General features: G+C 38.5%; 1 protein-coding gene across 1 annotated transcript in view; it reads left to right on the plus strand.

Moving 5' to 3' along the window:
* kcna4 (potassium voltage-gated channel, shaker-related subfamily, member 4) overlaps positions 1-14,673 on the plus strand; it is a 39,908-nt gene extending 25,235 nt beyond the window's left edge. The window contains exon 3 of the mRNA XM_037247697.1: positions 8,987-14,673. The gene's annotated coding sequence lies outside the window, so the exon portion shown is untranslated. The remainder of the gene's footprint in view (positions 1-8,986) is intronic.
* The last annotated feature ends 249 nt before the right edge of the window (positions 14,674-14,922 follow it).

Genomic DNA, 14,922 nt, shown 5'->3' on the forward strand with positions numbered 1-14,922 from the left:
TTCTCACTTAGGGATGACGTTTTAAAGTCTGAATTATTTTTTCAAATTAAATGGAAAAAACATAATAGCTTCTGAAAACAAGCAGGGTTTAGCCTGTGATTGGACATATGTTTTTGTCAATCACATCCTTTGCAGTCAATAAGAAAAGTTGGAAGTTGAAGTTGAAAAATTGAAAACTTGTGCCACCTTGACATACTCCATCAAAAACACTGCTCTTCATTGCTGTTTTGGCCAAACTGCTTGGATGCGAAACACAAAGGCAGATAACTCTTCTGTTATGGTCCTAGTTGAACTGTTTAGCAGTTTGTAAATGTGTTTTATTTGTCCTCTTAGAATGCTGACTTGTTTTCATATTTCAACCGGCCTTAGTTTGACGCTTGATTGACCAAAAACTAATCTATTCAAATTCAGTCATATTTTCAAATAGTAAATATTTGTAGTCTATTGATTTTGCTCATTCATATGACCTAGACAAATGGTGTAACAAGACTGTGTATTGAATTGATTTTATGCTCAGTTGCCTGTGTCACCCTGCAAGCTTGAATTGTTTGGAAGCCGTTGTTAAGCTTTAGGCCTTTGCAATAGGTGTGCACGATATACACAAACAAAATACAATAGCTCACAATGGGTTTTGTGTCCTTTGGCTAACTCAAGCAGGGATGCCAAACCACAGAAGAAATTAACACGATATGTGTGTTGGAGCTTGTCCCATTTGACTCCAGGCGAGAGGCGAGGCATTCCCTGGACTGGTCATCAACCAATCACAAGTAATAAATTAACAGTTAATTAGAATGTGCTATTTCCACCATAAATTCCATATCTGTCTTGAAATTGGTATTACTGCAATCTAATTCATTTGTTACATAAGGATTCCCCTTCCTTGTAATTTGAGTATCGCTACTGTTTTAGCTGTGGCGTAATCTTTATTTTGTGATAGCCGATAGCGGCTATTGTGTCGTGTTTTATGCTATCGTTGACGTCTTAATACGAACTGCTATATGTCACCAGCTGCAATAAAACTGATCAAGGATGTTATTAGAAACAGGCCACATAGTTTAGACCTAGAGAAGGGATTGACAAGACCTTTGTGTTGCTTCTTCTAAAAAGCTTCCCCAAACATCTGATTGCTTTTGAGAATTGGATTTGTGATTTGTCTCATCCTGCATTTCCCATTAGCAGCAAATGAATGGAGAAATCTCTTGACTCACAGCCTTAAGTGTTTTACTCATTATGATTTCTTCCTTTCCTGGTAAGTGGATGTAAATAATGGTGTGATTGAAAAGACAGGAGATGCTGATGGGATTTTGGGGGGAAAATTAATTCTGCTGTTTAACACGTATCAACACTGCGCAGGGGGAAGGTGTCATAGAATGCAATGAAATATTAAGGCAGGGCTTTTCTGTCACTTGCATTACATTACATTACATTACATTACGGAAACACATAATTTTACAACCATCTGACTGTTATTGTTTGAATTATGCTTTTTGACCTTTAAGAGTGGGTCACAAATGCAGGTAATGTCTCTGAAATAAGATGTGTGAAATGATTGTGTATGAGTCCCTGATTACAAGCATATATTGAAATCCTCTGCATAATTTTTTTATGTTGTTGGTGTTGTCTATGCATGACTCTGGAAAAATAGAGGTTGAGTGGGCAATAACCGTACGTCCTGTCGCATAAAGTCACATTCCTGACACATGCCAAAACACATTGCTGAAAAGTGCAGCCGGATATGTAATGAATGAAATCATGTTTTGGCAAAGTCACTTTAAAAGTGAGCATTATGAATGTACATTTGACCATCCCTATATGTCAAATGCTTTACGGCAAAGTATACATTTTAGAGGGTTAGCTCAAATTAAACTTTCCAAATAATACACCTACACTAGTTTATTGACTGGCAACTGTGGACAATTTGACCTCTCCCTTTGCTTAAGTAAATGCGATCTTCTTTTATTGCTTTGTAATATTGGTGGATTCCCCTGTTTTCAAATTTAATACAAGAATGTCAAGTAATTTGTTTAAAAAAAAAAAAAAGAAGATTGGCTTTTTTTGGCTTGGGCTTTCTTCGCTACATTGCATTAAACAAACGTTGCTCTTTCCCAAATCTAACATGCACATATGGCAGCATAAACATGAGCCACTGTAGCATGATGTTTGGGTTTGCATCCTGCTTTACCACTGTATCCAGATGGTGTACTTCTTCATAGCCACATGGCTTCCTCCCAACAGAAGGTCCGGCAGGGTTAGATAGTGTGGGCATTGGTCGACAACTAAAGGAGGGGCCATTTTGTTCGGGGAGCAGATAGTGATGGATGTTTAATTGTGCAATGAATAGTTTAAACTGCTCGGGTGCATTTTATGGCCACCGTCATGACCTTAGCGTTGAACTCTACTTCTTTAATATTCATAAGAACATGACTCTCTCAGTCCTTGACACAAATGGACTGTTTGATAGAGTTCATCTTACATAAAAGCACACTGGACGCTTGCTGAGCTTCACACGATTGAAAAAAACTAAATAAATACAAACAAAACTCTGGTGGTGCATTGTGTGTGAAATGTACGGTAAACTATGCAATAGGAATACAGGCTGGGGATGGAAGTACAGAGTGACCAACAGGGTTGCAGAGGTGCATTTAAATTTGTTGTCAGTTCTTTCACTTTCGGAAAGATGTGATGAATGTACTCTGAGTGCAAGTCAATATGAACAAAAGCAACAATCTGCACCCTGTAAGTGATTCTATTGGGTTGAAAGAAGTGGTCCTCATAGCAATCAATGTCTGGAAATAAAGTAGTGCCAAGCTAAGTAACATACTTTTCGAAGCCATATAATAATCAAAACGATATTTTCTTTGTCAATTCTTTCCATATGTGCTGCAGACATTACTGTACATTTCTATAATATACTTCATTCTATTTTGTATTCTTGTTCGTTCTTGAAGGGAAAATACATCATCAAGAGATCAGTCTTAAGTTTGACATTTTACTCTTGAATCGCTTCGCTCTGTCAGCAAGTTATCAGCCTGAAAGATTAGATTAGAACTGCTGTCTGATTTGATCAATGTCATAGTAAAGAAGAATTTTTTTTATAGATTATTTGTCTGATGGCATGGAAGTAATTGGCACTAACCTACTTTTCAGCTGCTTCTCCTGTCTGGTTTCATGTAACATGCCATGTACGCTGCTTACGTAAGGCCCAACAGTACCTTTAGAGAATCTCTCCATCAATGACAACAAAGGAAGCATCACCTTTTGCTGTATTCCACGTACTTTGCTCATAAACCAACATTTCTTTGGAGCTTTTTTTACCATTCCTGGCTTCAGTGACATCCAAACAACATTCCCTCCTTTTGACATTCATGCGCACAACACGTGATACTCAATGGGGCCAGCATACATGGATGCAGCAACAGGACTAATTTGAGTATGGTGCGCAGTCATGCACCATTCTGCCTAAATCAACAATAACCGTACAGCAGATGTGCAAGTTTTTCCGCTAAAAGTGCTGACACCGAGGTTGGTGGCAGTTTTTTTTTGTGTCGCTGCATCCACGCCGATGCGGGTCAGAGTATTTTTAGTGTGAATGGTGTGTTCATCTAATTTGGTGTATGTGTGAGTGACTGGGAAACACACAGTGGATGTGAGAGCCCTGCAGGAGCGTGAGGCAAGAAGCAGCAAGAAGCAGAAAATCCCCACCGCCTTTGGATTAGTGTCAGCAAGCGGGAAGCCAGGCATCATGTGCATGTGCACTCTCCAGTCAGTCGTGTGCTTCTCGGTCTTGGAAAGCCTTCATTTGTGGGGAAAATTTGACTTAGATCTTTAGTGATTAGCCAGAAAACTACTTTTTTTTTTTTTCTTTTTGATGAGTCCATCTGTTGATGTTAATCATTTGATCAGATTAAAACCTGCTGTAGAATAAATTGGAGTGCTGCTATTTGCTTCATGCTGAAGAGTCATGACACGCCTGCTCAAGGTTAGAACGTTTTGATGATGAGCGCATGTGGTAAAAATCAGTTGATGGGATTATTGAACTTCCCGCAACATTTCCCACAGTTGACCACTGATAAGCCGTCAAACACCGTTTCGGCACGGCACACTCGGCGTCCTATAATACACAGTCCTAATACCATCTAAGACCGGCACTAAGGCTTTCCGACAGGTGACGTGCCTGTGAAGCTCTTCTCGTAGCTTTGATGGAGGTTGTTTCAGCTGCTCCTGGCACCCAGATCACATGATCGTTGATGAAAGTATTAACATGAACGCTTGCGTCTCAAAGGAGAGTCTCCAGGGAAGGTGAGCTCAAGTGCAATCTGTCATCATCATGAAAATATATTCAACAACCAAAACACTAGTCTCATCTCGTGCTTAAACATACTGATCTCTTTTGCTGACGTGATTCAGCTCAATTAATCAAATTTATTTGCAGTTGTTTCATGAAACGTACTAAACCTGCCCCCATAAACGCCTCAACAGAACCTGACAAACGAATTTCCTCACTCGTCTGACACCGAAGGACAATTCTTTCATGCCTACACCCATTTGCCAGGAGTGCATTGTTCATAGGCCATGACATGTCACATGTGCTGACTAACACCAAAATGACTGAGACAGATTGCTCGCTCTACTTCTAGTTTAAAGTTATCTCGAAACAGAACGATAATTGTAGTCATACAAAAGTTCCCTGAATCTGTGCAATAGCAAGCCCATATGTACTGGATAACAGGAATTTTAATTTAGGTTATGCAAAATAGTCAATCGGCACTCATCTTTTCTCCTACAGGACCTAGGGCACAGGTGTCAAACTCAAGGCCCGGGGGGCAGATACGGCCCGCCATATCATTTTATGTGGCCCGCGAAGACAAATTGTACAGCAAATTCGTGTCATACTAGAATTGCAAATTGTCTTCACTTTTAGTAATATATATATATTTTTAATATTTGACCAGTTTTTACTTGTTTGATTTGAAAACGAGTTATTTGTCAGTTTGTTTTGTAGCTTTTACTGTATATAATATGAGGTGCTCATACATTTATTTGGGCTGACAGTCATAATGGCCCTCCGAAAGAAGCTATGACTACAATGCGGCCCGCGAAAAAAAATGAGTTTGACACGCCTGACCTAGGGGGAATGACATTTCTAGTTGCGCCCTCTAACGAAGAAAAAGTGTTGCACATTAAAAAAAGTATGATGTCACAGTTGCAATGAGCTAAGAGAGCTATGTAAAAGTTAAAAGTGCAGAAAATGTACACATGCATAGACTGTCAGTTATTTCATCAGAGAATATCAGTGCTTCTGATGTCCTTCCAAACAGTCACCACAGTGATGGTAGCTGAAGTGTTATTGCTTGTGATCACACAGACCGCCATCATTGGCAGAGATGGCAAAGGTTCTTACACTTTGTAGTCCTCCTCTGAAGATATTCATATACTTATGTATAAAATTTTACAAAGATTAACCAGATTTGACATCTGAGCACTCACACATGCGCTCTCTATGAAAATAGAGCATGTAATCTTATGACAAGGTTTTGTTTACGCTTAGATCCTCACAGAGCAATTCAAACAGAGGTCAATGTTCCGCAATATCCTGCAATAACAATGACGTGCAGCACTGAATCACGACTGCATTGCTACACAAGACCAGTCAGTTAGTTGCCCACGGAGATGTGCGCGGAGGAGGAAACGTGCTCTTCATTTAGTGGATGTATTGTCAAGAAAATTCAACATACTGCTCTGAGAAAGGAATAGAAGGATTTAAAGAAGTGTCTTTAACCTTCTGGGTTTTTAAATCATCGGGACGTGCACAAAACATGACGATGACTATATTTTCAACCTTCAAAAATTTAAGCAACGATTTTCTTGTTAGGATATGCATTTCCAGCTGACTCAAATCGACATGCTTCTTTGAAGATATGTGACTTTCAAGGGATTCCTCATTGCAGTTGAAATGATCTATCACTGACACTTCATGGCTCCAATAATGAGTGGCAGCTCTCTCATCTCTGGACTAGATTATTGCGTCTTTGGGGAGAAATGTCACATAGCGCACACATGCAAATAGGTGATAATACTAATCCAGAACACGGTGCTACAACTCTATGGGTTGCCCCTAATCCTGTTCAACATCTTGCCGAATGGCGAGAAGTCGAAGTGTAGTGAAGCAGCCTGACAGCCTTCAGGAGGGATCCAGACTTTAACTGCAAAGAATACTAATGAGACAAACCTCGCCGCGAAACTGTCATAATTGGCTCGACTAAAACGTTTTATCTGTATGGAGGCAATTATATGTATGTATGGTTTATAACATGCAAACACATGCTGCAGCCATTCCCAGCTGACTTGGACGAGAAGCTGAGTACTTGGATGGTCAAATCTAAACATACTTTTCATTCTATATTATTTTCAGGCGTCCAAATGAATGATATTGTTAACTAAAGAAAAGAAAAAAGTCCAATTGTGACTTAAGCCATTATTTTAAGAACGTGACACTACAGTTTTAAGTTTTTAATTGACGGTTGAAAGTTTCAATTAAATTGAATATGTAAATAATGGAAAATTTACAAATTTGACATACTTGTCAGTTAGCGTCCCCCATTCTTTTAAATTAGGTTAACCTTGACATTACTCCATTGGCCACTTTTGGCAATTCTTTTTTAAAATGATCTACAGGTTTGTTATGTACACTATTTACACAATATTTATTGGTCTGCTTTTGTTTTTGTTTCGCTTTATTGTTTAGTATTGAAGTATTTAATATTGTTTCAATATTGGGCAAGCATTTTCTATAGTATAACGTGTGTATGCCACTAATCAGTGTATTTAAAATGATGTCACAATCGCATTGACGGTGAATCCAATACGTATCAAATTTGCTTTCACATTTGGAAGAAGCCTGATTCTGATCCAAAGATATCTGATTAAATACATGTTTTTCTCTGTACACTGCTATGCGATCCAAATTGGACAACTGGCGAGCAAAAAAATTAATAAATTGCGAATTGTGTCAGTTGAACCCTGCAGTGTAAATCCGGCCTTATAGTACATGAATGATTGGGGCCATGGTCTATAAATGAAAGCAATTATCAGCAAAATTCACATGCAGTGAGAACATTGAAATGATATCTGAAGCTAAAATGAAGCTGCTGTAATGTACAAAGAAAGCTACAAAATCTTCAAACAATCTACCACATTTGGGAAACATTTCAACTCTGCCCAACACTGGCCCTTGTCCGTAAACTGTCTTCAAATCATTTTCCTGCACCAAAGCGAACAACAAATGGCTTATTTTTATTTCAAAGGACACCCATTAGAAAAACTATTGTGCCCAATATGTTGCCGTCAGTGGCGTGATATCAGACGGTAAACTCACATCTCTGAAGCTTTTGTTCTATACATTTTCAAAGGACAATGCCTCTTGATTAGTATTTGCACAGGGAAAATATTTGAAACAGATATGTTAAATCTTCCGTGTGGCATGGACTAAATCTTATGTAGACAGCAAAGCAACCACAACAAACACTGGTTCTGCAGTCAAATCCTAATGGGGGAATTAGGTAAAAGGCTCTCTATGTAGTGCTAATTGTCTTGTTGCTACTGCAGCTATGATTGCATACAAAATGTTTTTCCAGCTCCTCTGAGACGATGTGGAAATCCTCAAACTACTGAGGTGGAGAATTGTACAGCTGCTCTGTTTAGAGTCTGCATAAGCCTCTTCATAGCTTCTATTTTAATAGGCACATACCTCTTTAATGGAGCAATTCTTCTGCAATACGGTCGCCCTAAATGCAAGACCGAAAAACGGAAATGCTTGATAAGGACATAACTGGCGTGAAAATAATATTATAAAGACAGCTCTGTTGGTTGCCGTTTCATTAACTGATTCATTTTAGAGAGCATGAAACCTTTATTTATGGTTATGATTGTATTTGTTGCTTAAATACTCATTCATGAAATGCTTTTGTCGGGACTACAAACTGTATACATGGTTTTGGTACTGCCATTTGATTAGAGGTCACAAATGAAGTCATGGTAAGAAGTCACACACCACCATACTTGTTTTGTTTTTGATTGTTGTATAGTCATGGCTGAGAACTGTGTTTATGCAAGTATTTACTGCAATTGTGGCTTTACGATGGCATTCGCATAGCATTAGCATAGGTTAGGGATTGAAGCAAGGCCCTGTCTGTATCCAATATATGTTGTTTAACCACATCAATAATCTCCGCACCTCGTCTCTCATCATGCTGCATTGGAACAAAATGTGATAGAGTTCATACAACTGCTACACAAGCAAAATTGACATGACATCAATCGTATATGCTCAAAACAAAACCACAATAAGCGTTTCATTTTGCGTGGCTTTATTAACTGGCATGGTAACATGATGTTCCTTTAATGCATAGGTGTCAAACTCAAGGCCCGGGGGCCAGATACGGCCCACCATATCATTGGATGTGGCCCGCAAAGACATATTTTGCATCGGCTTTGTGTCATCACTTAAATTATAAATTGTCTTCACTTTAAAAAAAAATTGAGATATCTTTTTAAAATAGTTTTTACTAGTCTCTGATTTCAAAACTAGTTATTCATCAGTTTGTTTTGTAACCTATACTGTATATGGAATACGTTGACAATCATAATGGCCCGCCGAGGAAAACTATGACTACGATGCGGCCCGTGACAAAAATGAGTTTGACACCCCTGTAGCTAGAGTATTTCTGCAATGCCTGATATTTCTTTAATGGTATAAAAAAAAGACTAACTTAGCCTCTTAGAAAGAGTGATACACTGTCCTGTGGTTGTTTTTAAATAGGTGTTTTCTAAACATTCAAATTGTGATTTAAGCTCGCTCAGTGCTCATGTGTGAGCTGGCAGCTAATGAGTGTGGTGATGATGTGAAGCTGAGGCATCACCTTGGAGTGCAATATAAAAAAAAAAAACAATGCTGGTATTTTGAATATTTCCTGTTTGTGTGTTGCAGCTCTGCTAGTGACAGGGCGTAAACCCAGCATCTCACCATCGCAGCATTGTGACCACCATGGTGGCTACGAGTGGACACTGAAGAAAAACAACAGCTGGAGGGGGCTCGACAACATGTGGGGGCATGTGGGGGTGGAACTACTACTTTCTGAAATAGGTAAACAAACCATGCAGGGTTGAATAAATGAATAAACTGTGGCCCAGAATGATTGCCTTAATTACCACACATAAACAGATGAAGGGATGATATGAGACTTATGTTTTCTTTACACGTGGAAAAAATGTCTTGTAAGAAACAGTTGTGAACATTTTAATATGCCAGAGAGAGAACAACTTTCGGTTTCAAAGTCAAAAGGAGGTTTTACGTAGTAGGTGTTATGAAATTGTAACTCGTCCCGTCAGCTGTACTATTTTGAGCTTTCGTATTGTCATCCAAACAAGGCTGACCCGAGTTGCTCAAAAGCCTGGAACCGAGTTTTTCCTTGTCCGAGCTGTGTCCTAACATTACGATTCTCATTGACACATTGTTTTTAGGACTGAAAGATCAATTGGTATCACGTCGCCCAGAACATTAACATCCACCCTCACCAAAACAAAGATGTCAGGCACATAAACCCCACCATAAATATCTTGCCACACACACCTTCCATCCCAGATGATGGACGGAACTCTCCAGTACTATCGCCAAGATTCCCACTCGTAAAGACAATACACCTTAGGTTGTTCTCAGATGCAAACCACAAATGGACCAGCTGCTTTGTTGACTTGTTTCCACTTTTAAGTGTATGCAAAGTAACATGAACGCGTGTTCTCTATTTTTTTAAACTTAGCCTTGATAAATACATAACCAAAGGTGAAACCCTGAACTTATTCTATGTTGTGCTCAGATGTTGTGTTATAGATGCACACCGAATAGGAGACAATGTATATAGCAGACATTTATACTTGTGTGTCCTGAGATGTATTACAGAGTCATTTGAGACTTTCAAACTTTATTTGACTGTTATAGTACGAGCGTCGATCATAATAATCATCTGTGTTTGTTTTGCCCTCAACGATGCGATCATGTTGCTCATATTGTTGTGAATGCTGCTCTCACACGTCTACTTTCTTTTTTCAATTTTAATTTATTTATTTATTTATTTAAAACATAGCCTAACAAAAAGTCATTATTTGAAAACGCAAGATGACTAATGTTGTTTGGGCACTGAGGAGCTGAATTGCCTCCCTCTTACCTCTCCAATGTTGTTCACTCACATAGCTGTTTTGCATTATTAACTGTATCTTCAGTTGTATTTGGGTTTTATTCAACATACGGTTTTAATTATACTATCACTTAAGAATTCCAGATTTAGAGCCCAATATCTTTTTATAAGTATTTCCCCTCTTTTACAGAAAATCCAAAGTACACACTACTGCTCTTTATTTGAACAATTTATATCTGTAATTACCTCACCGATTGTATCTGTGGGGCAATAAGCTATTCACTGAATGTTCCTGGTGTTTCCAGTGTCATAAAAACTTGTAACAATACAGGATAGCCACAGTAGTTTTACAATTGATGTCAGTGGTTGTCGTTGTAAATTACCCTACAAGGAAGATGTTTTTATTGGGAACTAGATTTGCTGTTTATCTTGTCACTTAACAGCAGAGTTGCTGGAATAAAAAATAAATAGCATAGGAAAAGTATTTCAGGGGTGAAGTGAACCAATTGTGTCATGTTACAAGTTAGAAGGACCTAAATCCTGTTGATCAAGCTTCTTAACGTCTACAACAATGAGATTAGACTCAGTCATTTCTTTGTCAACTCTTGAATAATGTGCACTGTAAGACATTTATCATACGAGAATATGAATCAACTAAGCAGACGATTTGTGGGGGGAAAAAAGGGTGACATTTTTGGAACCTATACACAAATTATTTACTCTCAAAATGCTAACTGCTAAACAACAAGCATTGTATGTATACTGTGTAGATTGTTAGGACACTTGTATGCATATGCTGCATTCCCGAGAACTCAGAAGTTGGACATTTCTGACCTCTGACTATGCAAAGTGAGTCAGAACATTGCTTCAAGTTGTTCCTATGTAGGAAGAGAAGCAGTAATGCCGGCTGACAGAAAAGAATTCACAATGACCTATTTTTTTTTCTCCTTATTTTATAAATTCACTAAAACTGAGGCTGGATCTTGTCATTTCCTAGAGGGAAATTTCCAACACACTAGCAGTCCTGAATGCAGCGTTTGCACATTATTTATTTGCCCAATGTTTGCACCAAATAGTGAAGTCTTCCTGGTTGGACAGTGTTTTTCTGATAAGAAATATTTGTTTCCTACTAACATGTACATGCTTGATTGTGTCTTTCTGGCAAATGAGAGCGAGTTTTAATGGTGTTAAAGTCAACACCTCCAGTCACTGCGCATCAAACAGCACCAGAAGAGAAGGAAATGAATCCGTTTAAGTGAACCATACTGACCCACTTCCTCAAGTGGGCTATTAATTAAAATAATGAAGGTGGTTTGACGCTGCGGTTATGTCAACTAGCCGTGACACAGTCCCTTAAATCTGCTTTTGTCAGCACAGCAGACCACTACAACACAAATCATGATTGAATAGCTCACGCTACTAATTAGAAAAGGTTTCTAACCTGCCGTTATAACACATTATGCAAGTGGTCATTCATACTTTTTAAAAAAGAGTGAAAGAATAATGACAGAAAAATGTTCATAGTTTGTGCAAAGTATGGAGGTTTGAAAGATTATGCTTTACAGAACATTGCAAATTGAGTCGAGCAACACTTCTTCCACACACTGCTGATGTGAATGATAACACTGCAATATCACAATGACCACCCGTTGATATGCTAAACACAACAAGGTCAAGTTATATTTTCCACATGAGGATCAATAACTACTTGGATTTGGTCATGTATCAATATATAAAGTTTCAATACATTACGGAAACATTGTAACAATTAATATCCATCTTCTAACCTGTTAAATCATTCTCTTGAGCAGTAGAATATTCAACCAAATATCGAAAGTCATATTCTTCAGGGATATTATAGTAAAGTATATAATATAGCATTTGTGGAGTGTGTTGTGCAAGGGTTGGAGGGGAGTGACCTGTTTAAGTTCAAATGTCCTGCCAATTTTGCCTAGCAACAAGTGGCTGTGTCACTGAGATAATATACTTATTACCCCCCCTCCAAAAAAAACCTATATAATTAATGTTTTATTGATCAAAAATCAAAAAGACAGCGGTGTGGTTGGGGGTAGTTAGAAAATCTGACTCTGTTCTTAGGGTGGGGATTTGCAGTGTCAGCGTTTCAGAAAATGAATCAGACAAACTATTGTTTCTGTGGTTTTGTATACTGTAATAGTAAATACGTATTGTACTTTTACTAGTATGTGGCCAACACAGTAAATAAAAAGAAAAAACCTTACCTGCACTGAATCACCGTTCAACATTGTTTTCAGAGGCTTGTCCTCTCATTTTGCATTTATCGCATCTCGTGAATGCAAACTCCTCATTATAATCCTAATTTGTAATTGAAATAATGGAGAATTTTTAGCAAGCCCTACAGATGAATGACTGACTACCTCACACGGGACCACGCTAGCCGCCGGCTTCCACGTTAACACTAACGCCGGTGGGGCCATCAGACAACAATCGCAACAAGGTGAGAAGAGAAAAGTGAAATTCTAATGAGGCCAGCCTCCAGCGAGAAAACACACGGAGGCTATGTGCACAGAGGACAGAGGTGTCATAGCCACAGGAGGGCAATGAGGCCACGCTCATCACACACAGTTTACAGTTATTCTGAGACATGACTTCTCCAATTACCATACAGTGGACCTGCTGGCAAGACCTGTAAGGTGCAATCATGCAATACTGCTGGCGTGTTCATGCTATGTACGAATCCATCTGATGAAACATTTACGAGATCATTTTATGTTTTACCAACATTCACAGTTGTTATGCGGTGACCCTTTGTTTGTGTACTTCCCTGAATGAGTGCATCGCTCTAAAATTGAATGTTGTGGAAAAACCTCATTTCAGTTGCTTGATTCAAAAAGTCAACATATAGCTAACGGGAACCCAAAAATAATCATTCTAAAAAATAATTACCTGAGTTTTTTTTTTCTTAATCAGACATTTGGTCATAATTAACTTTCAGAAAAGTGTTGATTGGTATAATATATCATTTTTACTTTTGAAATTGAGCAACTGAAATAAATGTACTTTTCTTAATATTCAAATTTACTGAGGGCCACCCTGTCAATCTTGAAGTACTCTTACTTCACTAACATACAGGAACGCCAACAGACAGGCGATAAAATTCAATGATGCAAAACGTATTTGTGAAATCCAAATTTCCAATCTCCTAGTCTCAAATGCAGCATTGCCAGACGTCTCTTAGCATAATCAATTAACAAACATAAAAATGTGGATTCGTTAACACCAAACAGAGGATCATATCAATCTAATCACTCGATACATTGATCCCAAGACCATCAATACTAAGTGGACGGAAGATAGGACAAAATCTGATGATTGTAGCTGGCTGCTGATGGACGGACTGATTTAATCTGAAAATCATACACAGCAAAATGCACATTGGTTGTAAGGTCTTAGCATATGAAGTTAATTGCAAAGAGGAATATTGTGGATACTGTGATGTACCACCACACTTTTTATTGTTAACATAGTGTGGCGGTTGGGGAAAAAAAACACACATGCAGTGGCACGGCAGATTGTCAGAGTGATTATGTTCATTCATGCAGCGTCCTGTGTTAGATGGCAGAGAGGAGCAAATGAATGCAAGGCTGTCAGAGTGCCCCTGAGCAAAGCAACGCACTGCTGCTGTGGGCGAGCACGCTTGGCACCAGCCATCACTCAGCAAGCTGTGACACATTCGAGTCGATTGGTAAGGTGAAATTAAAGACACGGGACGGGGATAGAATTGTTTTTGTTAGCCGTGGCGTATTTTGTCAGGAATCAGCAGATGAAAGATGTGTTCAAAATAGAAACATGAAGATTTAGTTGAGTTCAGAAATATTTGACAGGTTGCAGAGACTACTATTCTTGCATGCAAGTTGGTACAGTGTGGACAGCTAAGGTCGATTTTGAGATTATGACTTGGGTTTATCTCCATCAGTCATTGTCAAATCATCTGCAAACGCATTCAGCAAAGATGCTCTTTGCATGCATGCTGCAAAGTTTCCGTACTTTGCAGTCGCAGTCAGTGTTTTGTCAGTGTTTTCTATAGCTGTAGCTGCTATAGTGTAAGCGCTTCAAAACGACCATTCCATTGTCATTCTCCACGAAGGAATGACTGACGATTAATAAACATGTAAAATATTTCTACAGTTGAGGTGTAGGAAATATCCATGTGAGTTTTGGCCAGCCTTGCTTTTAACCTGCATGAAGCTTTGTTTTAAGAACAATGCATCCTTAAACAAAGTATGTTTGAGTTATTCTTCTTCTCTATCACACACCTGTTTGCGTTGTATATTTGGAGTTTGTGTCTTTAATGATCCTTTTTTTGTTGTTATTAAAAACCTCTGACTTCTGCATTTTCTACATTCACAACATTTTATAGGCAGCAATATGAGGTGATTGAAAATGGACTATGTGCAATGTTGAATAAAGAAAATAATATATTCAATAAAAATTCTTAAAACAATTTTGTGTACATTTTTATGGTCGATTGGTGAATCAGGGGCAGTTCTAGCACCAGAAGTTTAGGGGTGCTGGAAGTTTTGGTGCCAGAGCACACACAGAAACACACATACACACACACGCACACAATGACACACAAATGATAGTGATAGTGGGCAGCAAGTTAATAGCACCTTGGCTTTAAAATGAACGTGTACATGTGAAAAGTGCTACGCTCACTGCCGTCTACAGATAACACTCACAAATCCCGGCT

Source organism: Syngnathus acus, chromosome 3 (assembly GCF_901709675.1).
Source record: "Syngnathus acus chromosome 3, fSynAcu1.2, whole genome shotgun sequence".
NCBI classification, from domain to species: Eukaryota; Metazoa; Chordata; class Actinopteri; order Syngnathiformes; family Syngnathidae; genus Syngnathus; species Syngnathus acus.